This window comes from Heteronotia binoei, chromosome 3 (genome assembly GCF_032191835.1).
Source record: "Heteronotia binoei isolate CCM8104 ecotype False Entrance Well chromosome 3, APGP_CSIRO_Hbin_v1, whole genome shotgun sequence".
NCBI classification, from domain to species: domain Eukaryota; kingdom Metazoa; phylum Chordata; class Lepidosauria; order Squamata; family Gekkonidae; genus Heteronotia; species Heteronotia binoei.
The window spans coordinates 108733092-108746702 of NC_083225.1; positions in this window are offsets into that span (position 1 = coordinate 108733092).

The following is a 13611-nucleotide window of genomic DNA, read 5'->3' on the forward strand; positions in this document are numbered from 1 at the left end:
CTGGAAGAACTGGGTTTTATTCCCCACTCCTCCACTTGCAGCTGCTGGAATGGCCTTGGGTCAGCTATAGTTCTTGCAGAGGTTGTCTTTGAAAGAGCAGCTTCTGGAAGAGCTCTCTCAGCTCCACCTACCTCACAGGGAGTCAGTTGTGGGGGAAGAAGATAATGGAAATTGTAAGCCACTCTGAGACTGATTCAGAGAGAAGAGTGGGGTATAAATCTATGGTCTTCTTTTTCTTCTTCTTCTCTTCCTCAAAATTGTTCAAAGTTAGGAGCAATCGTGTTTTATTTAATTGGCCAGAAGAAGAAGCCAAGATTTGTTGCAATCAGAATTCTGGACTGGGAAGACTGAAGGTCAGATTCCTGCAAAGCTCACAGGCTGATTTCAATCAGTCACTATCAGCGCAATCCTAAAGCCATTTCCCTATGCAGCCCAGTTGCATAGACCTGCGTGAGAGTCTGAGTTAGATCTCCTAAGGATGGTGCTGTGTCTGTCAGCCCCACCTACTGCACAAGGTTGTGCGGATTTAAAGCGGAAGGCTAGTAAACCATGTATAACATCATGAGTACCTGAATACAAAGATGGGCTACATCAGGGGTAGGGAAATGGCTGAGAAGTTGAATGCATTTTTTGCCTTCACTGTGGAAGACGAGAAGTGTTTGCCCGCTCCAGAACCACTAATTTTGGAAGGGGTGTTGAAAGACCTGAGTCAGATTGAGGTGACAAGAGAGGAGGTCCTACAACTGATAGACAAATTAAAAACTAATAAGTCACCAGGTCCAGATGGCATATATCCAAGAGTTCTGAAAGAACTCAAAGTTGAACTTGTTGATCTTCTGACAAAAATATGTAATCTTTCATTGAAATCTGCCTCCGTTCCTGAAAACTGGAAGGTAGCAAATGTCACCCCCATCTTTAAAAAGGGTTCCAGAGGATTTCCGGGAAATTACAGGCCAGTCAGTCTGACTTCAATACCAGGAAAGTTGTTAGAAACCATTATCAAGGACAGAATGAGCAGGCACATTGATGAACACGGGTTATTGAGGAAGACTCAGCATGGGTTCTGTAAGGGAAGATCTTGCCTCACTAACCTGTTACAGTTCTTTGAGGGGGTGGACAAAGGGGATCCAATAGATGTTGTTTACCTTGACTTCCAGAAAGCTTTTGATAAAGTTCCTCATCAAAGGCTCCTTAGAAAGCTTGAGAGTCATGGAGTAAAAGGAAGGTCCTCTTGTGGATCAAAAACTGGCTGAGTAATAGGCATCAGAGAGTGAGTATAAATGGGCAGTCTTCACAGTGGAGGACGGTAGTGCCTCTCCCCAAAATACCCTCCCAGTTTCAAAAAGATTGGACCAGGGGGTCCAATTCTATGAGCCCCAAAAGAAGGTGCCCTTATCCTTCATTATTTCCTATGAAAGGAAGGCATTGAAAAGGTGTGCCGTCCCTTTAAATGTGAGGGCCAGAACTCCCAATATGGAAATATCTTCAATAAATCTTTCTTTAAACATAATCTAGTTGTCTTTACCTCTTTTACTGTTCTTATTGCAGTATTTAATGCGTGAATTATTAAACTACCTTTCGGTATATCTTTTGGTATAGTTAAAATGGTCATTAGGACATAGAACCTGTTGTTAATTTATTTGAATCCCACCACTGCCTCTACTGGTCGGGTAAGTCAAAGGCTGAGAGCCGCCTTTCTGGCGTTGGCTTCATGGTCAGGAACTCCATTGCCTCCAAACTCGAAAACCTGCCAACAGGTCACTCAGATCGCATCATGTCCATGCGCCTCCCACTTCAAAACAAGCAGCATGCAACACTCTTCAGTGTGTATGCCCCAACCCTTCAAGCAGATCCTGCAGAAAAGAACAAGTTCTATGCTGATCTACACAACCTCGTACGGAAGACCCCTACAGAGGACAAGGTGATCATCCTTGGCGACTTCAATGCCAGAGTAGGTAAAGACTTGGAAGCCTGGAAAGGAGTACTTGGCAAACACGGCATTGGCAACTGCAATGATTACGGGCGCCTCCTGCTAGAATTCTGCATGGAGCATCACCATCACCATCACCAACTGCATGGAGCTCACCATCACCAACACTATCTTCCAGCAGAAGAATAGTCTGAAGACAACCTGGATGCACCCACGGTCCAAGCACTGGCACCTTATCGACTACATTCTGGTGCGCCAGAGAGACCTTCGAGATGTCTTACACACACGAGTAATGCCCAGTGCAGAATGTCATACGGATCATCGTCTTGTACGCTGCAATCTCCGTCTTCACTTTAAACCCACACCCAGGAGAGGAGGTATCCCTCGGAGGAAGTTTCAGGTTGGCAGTCTCCAGTCAGCTGAAGTTAAAGCTGCCTTCCAGGCAAAACTCCAGTCAAGAATTGAGGACCCCAGTTGCCCCACAGACCCTTCTCCAGAAGCACTCTGGGAACATCTAAAAACTACTGTCCTGCGGATCTCTGAAGAAGTCCTCGGGTTCTCCACAAGGAAGAACAAGGACTGGTTTGATGAGAACAATCAAGAGATCCAAGATTTACTGGCGAAAAAGAGATCTGCCTACCAAGCACATCTTGCTCAGCCCTCCTGTCCTGGGAAAAGAGCAACCTTTTGCGCTGCATGTAGCAACCTCCAGTGCAAGCTTCGAGACATTCAGAACGATTGGTGGACCAAGCTTGCAGAGAGAACCCAGCTGTGTGCAGACACTGGTGATTTAACAGGGTTCTACGAAGCCCTGAAGGCAGTATATGGTCCATCATATCAGGCTCAGAGTCCCTTGCGAAGTGCAGACAGCCAAGTGCTCCTCACAGACAAGGCATCCATACTGAACCGGTGGTCGGAGTATTTTCAGGTTCTCTTCAGTGCCAACTGCGTAGTTCAAGATTCAGCAATCCACCTCACCCCACTTCAACCAGTGAAAACAGAGTTGGATGAGATCCCCACCCTAGAAGAGACTGTTAAAGCCATCAAGCAACTGAAAAGTGACAAGGCAGCAGGAGTTGATGGAATTCCACCAGAGATCTGGAAGCATGGGGGCACAGTACTACATAGCTCACTTCACAAAGTACTTGTCACCTGCTGGGAACAAGGCAAATTACCACAGGACTTTCGCGATGCAATCATCATCACCCTATACAAGAACAAAGGGGAAAAGTCAGACTGCTCCAACTACCGGGGGATAACCCTGCTCTCCATCGCAGGCAAAATCTTTGCCAGAATACTCCTGAACAGACTGGTGCCCACCATTGCAGAAGAACTCCTCCCAGAGAGCCAGTGCGGCTTCAGAGCTAACAGGAGCACCACCGACATGGTATTTGTTCTCAGGCAGTTCCAAGAGAAATGCAGGGAACAGAACAAGGCTCTGTATGTGACTTTTGTCGACCTTACCAAAGCCTTCGATACCGTTAGCAGGAAAGGCCTGTGGCAAATCTTGGAACGTTTAGGATGTCCCCCAAGGTTCCTCAGCATGATCATCCAGCTACACGAAGACCAGCGAGGCCAAGTCAGACACTGCAACGACCTCTCGGAGCCCTTCCCAATAGGCACAGGTGTAAAGCAAGGCTGCGTTCTCGCGCCAACTCTCTTTACGATCTTCTTTAGCATGATGCTTCAAAGAGCCGCAGTAGATCTAGATGATGACGATGGTGTCTACATTCGCTATCGCACCGATGGCAGCCTGTTCAACCTGAGGCGACTAAAGGCCCACTCCAAGACGATGGAAAAACTCATCCGAGAGCTACTGTTTGCTGATGATGCTGCACTCGTCTCCCACTCGGTATCAGCTCTGCAGCATATGACGTCCTGCTTTGCAGAGGCTGCCAAGCTATTCGGCCGAGAAGTTAGTCTGAAGAAGGCAGAAGTTCTCCACCAGCCTGCACCCCAGGAAGATTATCACCCTCCCTGCATCACTGTGGGTGAATCAGTTCTGAAGACAGTCCAGCAGTTCAGCTACCTGGGGTGCATCATCTCCTCAGATGCCAAGATCGACAAGGAGATTGACAACAGGCTGGCAAAGGCAAACCGTGCATTTGGCCGACTGCACAAAAGAGTGTGGAGCAACAAGCATCTGAAAAAAGGCACAAAGATCAATGTTTACAAAGCGGTTGTGATGACAACCCTCATCTACGGCTCCGAATCATGGGTTTTATACCGTCATCACCTGCGACTCCTCGAGCGCTTTCATCAGCGCTGCCTTCGCACCATCCTCAACATCCACTGGAGTGACTTTGTGACCGACACTGAAATCCTCAAGCGGGCGGAGGTTACCAGTATCGAGGCACTGCTGCTGAAGACGCAGCTGCGCTGGGCAGGGCATATTTCTAGGATGGAAAACCACCGCCTTCCCAAGATTGCCTTGTATGGCGAACTCTCCACCGGCCATCGAAATAGAGGGGCACCAAAGAAGAGGTACAAGGACTCCTTGAAGAAATCCCTTGGCACTTGTCGCATCAACCATCACCAGTGGTCTGACCTAGCCTCAGATCGCAAAGCATGGAGACACACCATCCACCAGGCTTTCTCTTCCTTTGAGAACGCACGCATAGCTGGTCTTGAGGACAAAAGGAGATTGAGGAAGAATCGCACTGCTACAGCACCAACCCTAAATCAGACTTTTCCCTGCAGCCACTGTGGCCGGACCTGCCTGTCCCACATTGGTCTTGTCAGCCACCAGCGAGCCTGCAGCAGACGTGGACTATTGCACCCTTCTTAAATCTTCGTTCGCGAAGCCAAGCCGAGATTTATTCTGACACTACCACTATAGAGCTGGCATTTATAACAAGCTGGCCTACCCACCAGTGTTGGACAGTATGGCATTGTGTGGTCTCCCAAAAGCTTTTGATACCATCAATCACACTATTCTTCTGGACAGCCTGTCTGGGTTAGTATTGGGAGGCACCATTTTGCAGTTATTCTGGTCCTGCCTGGAAGGTAGATTTCAGAAGGTAATACTGGGGTTCTGTTACTAAACCCCTAGGCCTTTGATCTATGGAGTCCCCTATGCTCTTTAGCATCCATATGAAACTTCTGGGTGAGGTCATTTGGAGACTTGGGCTAGCTCCAACTTGTGCTCTTGTCCTTCCAACTGATTGCAGGGAGACCGTAGAAATTCCTGGAGGCAGGTTTGGGGTACATATGAACATATGAAGCTGCCTTATACTGAATCAGACCTTTGGTCCATCAAAGTCAGTATTGTCTTCTCAGACTGGCAGCGGCTCTCCAGGGTCTCAAGCTGAGGTTTTTCACACCTATTTGCCTGGACCCATTTTTTTTGAGATGCCAGGGATTGAACCTGGGACCTTCTGGCTCCCAAGCAGATGCTCTACCACTGAGCCACCATCCTTCCCCAAATGATGCAGACTAACAAACTGGAGCTTCATCCTGAAAGACAGAAGTGCTACTGATGAGTGGAATGTTTGACCTATGATTTAAGATATCACCCATTCTGTATGAGGTTGCTCCTCTTGAAGGAGTGGGTTGAAGTTGAATCCAACGAAGACAGAGGTCCTTTGCTTGGGCTGTGGTCCCCTGGGGGGGGGGAATCCCCCTTCCGGCTTTTGACGGTGTACCGCTGAAAGCGGCCCATAGAGTCAGGAGTTTGGCGGTTCTTCTGGAGCCTTCATTATCAATGGAGGCACAGATAGCGGTCACTGCCAAGTCCATGTTTTTTCATCTTCGACGGACGAAGCAGCTGGCCCCCTTCCTTGGGCGCCAGGACCTAGCAACGGTGATCCATGCTACGGACACCTCGAGATTCTACATGGGGCTGCCCCTGTGCCGAACTCGGCGGCTGCAGCTGGTGCAGAACGCAGCGGCTAGGCTGCTGTTGGGGCTCCCAAGATGGGAGCACATACAGCTGGGGTTACGCGAACTGCACTGGCTGCCGGTGGCATACCGAGTTCGTTACAAGGTGCTGGTTATTACCTTTAAAGCCCTATATAAACATAACATAAGAACATAAGAGAAGCCATGTTGGATCAGGCCAACGGCCCATCCAGTCCAACACTCTGTGTCACACAGTGGCAAAAAAATTTATATACACACATACACTGTGGCTAATAGCCACTGATGGACCTGTGCTCCATATTTTTTATCTAAACCCTTCTTGAAGGTGGCTATACTTGTGGCCGCCACCACCTCCTGTGGCACTGAATTCCACATGTTAATCACCCTTTGGGTGAAGAAGTACTTCCTTTTATCCGTTTTAACCTGTCTACTTGAGGACCTGTCTACTTGAGGGACCGTCTCTCCACGCATGAACCCCAGAGAGCACTGAGGTCAGCTGGAAAGAACCAGCTGAAGATCCCTGGGCCAAAGGAGGCCAGATTGAAGTCCACCCGGGATCGGGCCTTCTCTGTAGCGGCCCCCCTACTGTGGAACCAACTCCCGGAGGAGGTAAGGGGCCCTGCGATGCTTAGATCAATTCCGCAGGGCCTGTAAGACCTACCTCTTTAAAATAGCCTTCACATAAACCGAGCCAAGAAAGTCCTGTTGGATATGTTCTATGTTTTATGTTTTAATCACTAGATTTTATGAAAGATCTTAATTATAGCACCATAATCTTAAGTTTAATGTAATTTTAACGATTTTAAGGATGATTTTATATTGAAATTGTATATGAATTTATAATAGATTGCACATGGTTTTATTGTATACTGTATTCACATGTTGTGAGCCGCCCTGAGCCTGCTTGCGGGGAGGGCGGGATACAAATAAAAAGTTGTTATTATTATTATTATTATTATTATTATTATTATTATTATTATTATTATTATTATTATTATTATTATTATTATTATTATTATTATTATTATTATTATTATTATCATCATCTCGGGTGCTCTTAGACCCAGGCCAATTGCTGCATAAGCAGGTGGCAGGTGTGGCTAAGAGTGCCTTTTACCAACTTCAACTTGTTAACCAACAGAAGCCTTTCCTGATCAGAAAAGATCTGGTCACTATGATTCATGCACTGGATACATATAGATTAAATTTTTGCAGTGTGTTCTATGTGGGGCTGCCCTTGAAATTTCAACTAGTACAACTAGGAAGTTGACTGGAGTGGGTCATGGGGAATATGTCACTCCAATCTTGGCTCATCTACATTGGCTCCCAGTTTGTTTCTGGGAAGAATTCATGTGTTGGTCTTGACCTTTAGAGCCCTATATGGCAGAGGTGGCCAACAGTAGCTCTCCAGATGTTTTTTGCCTACAACTCCCATCAGCCCCAGCCATTGGCCATGCTGGCTGGGGCTGATGGGAGTTGTAGGCAAAAAACATCTGGAGAGCTACCATTGGCCACCCCTGCTATATGGTATGGAACCAACATACCTGAAGGACTGCCTGTTCCCTTATGAACCCACCTGACAGTACATTCCATTTTGGGTGGCCTGTTTCAGGTTCTACTCTCTGAGTTCAGGTGGGAGGCAATACTATATACAGTTCTGGTCACAATAACTCCAAAAGAACATGCAGAGCTGGAAAAAATCCAGAGGGCAGCAACCAAGATAATTACGGAGTTGGAACATCTTTTTTATGAAGTGAGGCAGAACAGGGTGGGACTTTTCATTTTAGAAAACAGATGACTAAGGAGGAACATGATAGAGGTTTATAGAATTGTACATGAGGTGGAGAAAGTTGATGGAGAGAGGATTTCCTCCCTCTCCCAAGGTGCTGGAATGCTAGGGCATCTGGTGAAACTGATGGGCAGTGGGCTCAGGAAAGAAAGAAGGAAATACTACTTTACACAGAGAATGATTAAAATGTGGAATTCCCTGTCAGAGGATGTAGTGAAGACCACAGGAGTAGAAAGCTTTAAAAGAGGATTAGATAGATTTATGGAGGATAAATCTGTCAATGGCTACTAGCAATGGTGACCTAGGGGAACCTCCAGATTCAGAGGCATTAAGCTTCTGAATCCCAGAGCCAGGAGGCAACTTCAGGAAAAGGCCTCAGCCTCTATGCCCTGTTGTTGGTTATCCAGAGAAACTGTTTGACAATTGTGTAAGGCAGGAAGCTGGACTAGATGGGCCACTGGTCTAATCCAGTATGGCTCTTCTGAAGTTCTTATGCTCTTATGAGAGAGCCTTCTTGGTTGTGGGCACCAGAACTCTAGAGCTCTCTCCTAGAGATATTAATCTGTCCCCTTCTGTAGCCATGGTTCACCAGCAGGTGAAGACTGTTTTGTTTTGCTTGGCTTCCCTCAAGTATGTTTTAAATTATATTTGTTAGCCCTTGTGAGAGCAGAAAGATGTGACATACATTTTGTGAATAAATTAATATATTATTGCCTGGTAGTTCAGTCCCACTGGGATATCTAACAGAAAACTCTGCAATGGTCAAATTTGGTACTTTCAATAAGGAAAACGGTAATAGTTACTGGTAAGCCTTTGGCTTAATCATGCTAGAATGTCTCCTGAGAATAAATCTAACTGAAGTGGAAGTTGTTGAGTAAACATACATGGTTGGGTTACATCTCACACTGAATTCAATTTGACTTATTCCCTGATTTGTTTTTGACATACTGTCAAACTATTCTTCCTCACAGCGCTCAGGCATTAGTTCTATTACGTTTGTTTTAATGTCAAATGGCTGAAATCCTACAAATCCTAAACACAAGGTACTTGTGGTTCATAGGATCTAGCCCCAGTGGAAGTGGAAAAAGCAGAGTATACCTGTACACAATACCCTCATTTCATTTTTCAGCTCTATGCATGCTATTTCAACTTCTGTAACCCTCAAATGACCAAATTTATTTTTCAAACACTTAAACTTCTGATTTCAACAAGCTTGCTACAAATCACAAAATATATACCATTTTGATCTTCAATGCATATATTTCCCATATATTCTTTAACTCTGTTGTTTGAGTTGGAATGCAGACATTTTTATCACTCTAATATTAAAAAGTTTTAATTATTTGACCAAACTATACTATTTTCCATATGTATCAGTAGAAAATACATTACAATTAAGAAGTTACTCCAGGGTTATTCCATTGACTAAATCACACACTACATTTTCATTCATATATCTATATATCTAATTCCCAACTGTGCCCCCTATGTGTAGATACCTATTTCCAAAGATAGGGGGCACATGAAGAGTAAAGAGATTTCTTTGCAAACTTGAGGGACTTTCCAGGATTGCGGAAAACCTGAAAATTTCCACAAAATAAAAAATGTTGCCTGCAGATGCACAGACAATGCAACTTACCTCTGGCCTTGGACTTCCCCAAGCCAGCAATGGCAACAGGAATGTGGCTTTCCAAATTGTTGATGGGGGAATCCATTGGGCCATGAAAGAATGGTGGAATAGTTATGCAGCAAAGATAGTGAGGTATAAGAACCCAGTTGGACTTTGTGATAACATGCACGTGCAAAATCACACTGTACTGCATGGTTAGAAAGGAATACTACAAAACAACCTGCATGAATGGGTTGATAATCCTTCACATTGATAATCAAAAATCAGGTTTCAGCTTGCCACTCGTCAGCAGAACATGAGCCCACCTCAGAGGTGCTTGAGCATCCTTTCCCAAACAAGATAAAAGACAATATTGTTCTTCAGTAAACACTAACAAATCATTCATATTCTGCTACTCGCATATAATTCAAAGGAGTTCTGCATTTTTATATTGCTTTCCTTGATAATTTTAATTAGCTTTATCACTGTTGTAAGAACATGTAATAAAGGTTTTATTACATTTATATCTTGAAACAGATATTAATTATATTTATTTGTATTTTACTAAAATTCAGTTTTGCTTTAGGAAATAAATTTCAGGAATACTTTATAACTTTTAAATAGAGGCAATTATTCTTGCTGAATATACTTCCGTAAGATTGAAGATGATTTTGAAGGTGGTGACAGGTGATAGAATCATGATACAAGATGGAAAGCATAAAAAGGGGAAATTATAGACTGAGAAATATTTAAAAAGTGAAAACTACTCTTCTTGGAGACTAGGTAAAATTGTCATTAGCCAGCAAAATTTCAGATGTGGCATGAGAAAATGTGCAGAGAGAAAAATACAGTTTTCCAGTGCTCTGATTTGTTTTTTTATAATGTACTTCTCTTCCATATAAGTTAATATATGTGGGGGGAGGGTCTATTTTATGTTTTGTTAACACAGTATTTCAATTAAAATATGGCCTGTGTTCTCCCCTCTTGGGACAAATATGCAGTCATCTTTTTAGCAAACCATACTGAAACAATTTGATAGAATTATTACTGTGAAAACTGACACCACATATTGAATCATTTGAATACAAAGGAATTGTGTTAAAGAAACTAATGAGTCAGGAACACAAACAATGAAATAGGCAATATATGAATATGTGTATCTGAGGAAGGTGCCTGCACATGAAAACTCATGCCTTGAATAAACTTTTATTAGTCTTAAAGGTGCCACTGGACTCAAACACATGTTCTATAAAAATAAAAGTAAGTGTATATTAATACATCTATAGAAGGGACTGAATTGGCTTTCCTGATGCTATACCAGAACACTTCATTGTCGAAGTTTTAAACTTAGTAAAGGCAGGCCTTGAATTCAGCAGGCGCTCACAGCTCCTGAACCTTTCTGAGGGTTCTTCCTCTTCCTCCCCACCTACCTCCCTTGTCTATTGAATAGTAGGTGCAGCTGCATAACAATCCCTGGATGAACTCTACCAACTATTTTTCTACAAAATGAACCCTGAGTAAAGGACTTTGTATACAGTATCGCAAGTGCTGGATCAGAGAAGTTAAAACATAAGAGAAGCCATGTTGGATCAGGCCAATGGCCCATCCATTCCAACACTCTGTGTCACACAGTGGCCAAAAACAACAACAACAACAACCAAGTGCCACTGGGAGGTTCACGTGGGGCTAGAAGCCCTTCCACTTCCCCCCACCCCCCCAAGCACCAAGAATACAGAGCATCACTGCCCCAGACAGAGGTTCCAACAATAAGCTGTGACTAATAGCCACTGATGGACCTCTGCTCCATATGTTTATCCAATCCCCTCTTGAAGCTGGCTATGCTTGTATCCGCCACCACCTCTTGTGGCAGTGAATTCCACATCTTAATCACCCTTTGGGTGAAGAAGTACTTCCTTTTATCTGTTCTAATCCGACTGCTCAGCAATTTCATTGAATGCCCATGAGTTCTTGTTTTGTGAGAAAGGGAAAAAAGTACTTCTTTCTATACTTTCTCCATCCCATGCATAATCTTGTAAACCAATTTTCTGGACTTTTTCCAATGCTATAATATCCTTTTTGAGGTGCGGTGACCAGAATTATACACAGTATTCCAAATGAGACCACACCATCAATTTATACAGGGACATTATAATACTGGCTGATTTGTTTTCAGTTCCCTTCCTAATAATTCCCGGCATGGCGTTGGTCTTTTTTATTGCAATCACACACTATCTTGACATTTTCGGTGAATTATCTACCATGACCCCAAGATCTCTCTCTTGGTCAGTTCACACCCCATCAACCTGTATTTATAGCTGGGATTTTTGGCCGCAATGTGCATTACTTTGCACTTGGCCACATTGAATCTCATCTGGCACTTTGACGCCCACTCACTCAGCCTCAACAGATCGCTTTGGAGTGCCTCACAATCCTCTCTGGTTCTCACCACCCTGAATAATTTAGTGTCATCTGCAAAGTTGGCCACTTCACTGCTTACTCCCAACTCCAAATCATTAACGAACAAGTTAAAGAGCATGGGACCCAGTACTGAGCCCTGCGGCATCCCAGTGCTTACCATCCTCCACTGCGAAGACTGCCCATTTATACTCACTCTCTGTTTCCTATTAATTAGCCAGTTTTTGATCCACAAGAGGACTTGTCCTTTTACTCCATGACTCTCGAGCTTACTAAGGAGCCTTTGATGAGGAACTTTATCAAAAGCTTTCTGGAAGTCAAGGTAAACAACATCTATTGGGTCCCCTTTGTCCACATATTTGTTCACCCCCTCAAAGAACTGTAACAGGTTAGTGAGGCAAGATCTTCCCTTACAGAACCCATGCTGAGTCTTGCTCAATAACTTGTGTTCATCAGTGTGTCTACTCATTCTGTCTTTAATAATGGTTTCTACCAACTTTACCGGTATTTAAGTCAGACTGACTGGCCTGTAATTTCCCGGATCTTCTCTGGAACCCTTTTTAAAGATGGGGGTGACATTTGGTACCTTCCAGTCCTCAGGAACGGAGGCAAATTTCAATGAAAAATTACAAATTTTTATGTTTTAAAACAATTTATTAATAACATATGGTAACATCTAATTATATCATTACTATCCCTAACCCATATGATATTTTTCTAATCCCCCCTCCCTCCTTTACTAGACTTCCGCCGATGTTATATACTTAAGTTCACTTATAAAGGTACCCTTAACCCATCAAGGTTCAATTTCTCCCTTTTCTTAAATTCATTGTTAAAAAATTGCCCAATGTCCTTTCAAATTCCACTCTTTTTCTATATATCCTCTAAATTTCTTCCATTCCCTTTTAAACACTTCCAAATCATAGTCTCTTAAAGTTCTTGTTAGTTTATCCATCTCACTCCATGATAAAACTTTCACAATCCAATCCCATTTCTCTGGTATTTTTTCTTGTTTCCATAGCTGGGCATATAATGTCCTAGCAGCTGAGAGCAAGTACCAAATTAGAGTTCTATCTTCTTTTGGAAATTTTTCCATTTGTAATCCCAACAGAAAAGTCTCTGCTACTTTCTTAAAATCATATCCCAAAATTTGAGATATTTCTTGTTGTATCATCTGCCAAAACTTTTTCACTTTTCCACAAGTCCACCACATATGGTAAAAAGAACCTTCATGTTTCTTACATTTCCAACATCTATCCAACATCTTTTTACTCATCTTTGCCAGTTTTTTCGGAGTCATATACCACCTATACATCATCTTGAAAAGAGTTGGGAGTGAGCAGCGAAGTGGCCAAGTTTGCGGATGACACTAAATTGTTCAGGGTGGTGAGAACCAGAGAGGATTGTGAGGCACTCCAAACGGATCTGTTGAGGCTGGGTGAGTGGGCGTCAACATGGCATATGCGGTTCAATGTGGCCAAGTGCAAAGTAATGCACATTGGGGCCAAGAATCCCAGCTACAAATACAAGTTGATGGGGTGTGAACTGGCAGAGACTGACCAAGAGAGAGATCTTGGGGTTGTGGTAGATAACTCACTGAAAATGTCAAGACAGTGTGCGTTTGCAATAAAAAAGGCCTACGTCATGCTGGGAATTATTAGGAAGGGAATTGAAAACAAATCAGCCAGTATCATAATGCCCCTGTATAAATCGATGGTGCGGTCTCATTTGGAGTGCTGTGTGCAGTTCTGGTCGCCGCACCTCAAAAAGGATATCATAGCATTGGAGAAAGTCCAGAAAAGGGCAACTAGAATGATTAAAGGGCTGGAGCACTTTCCCTATGAAGAAAGGTTGAAACGCTTGGGGCTCTTTAGCTTGGAGAAACGTCGACTGCGGGGTGACATGATAGAGGTTTATAAGATAATGTATGGGATGGTGAAAGTAGAGAAAGAAGTACTTTTCTCCCTTTCTCACAATACAAGAACTCGTGGGCATTCGATGAAATTG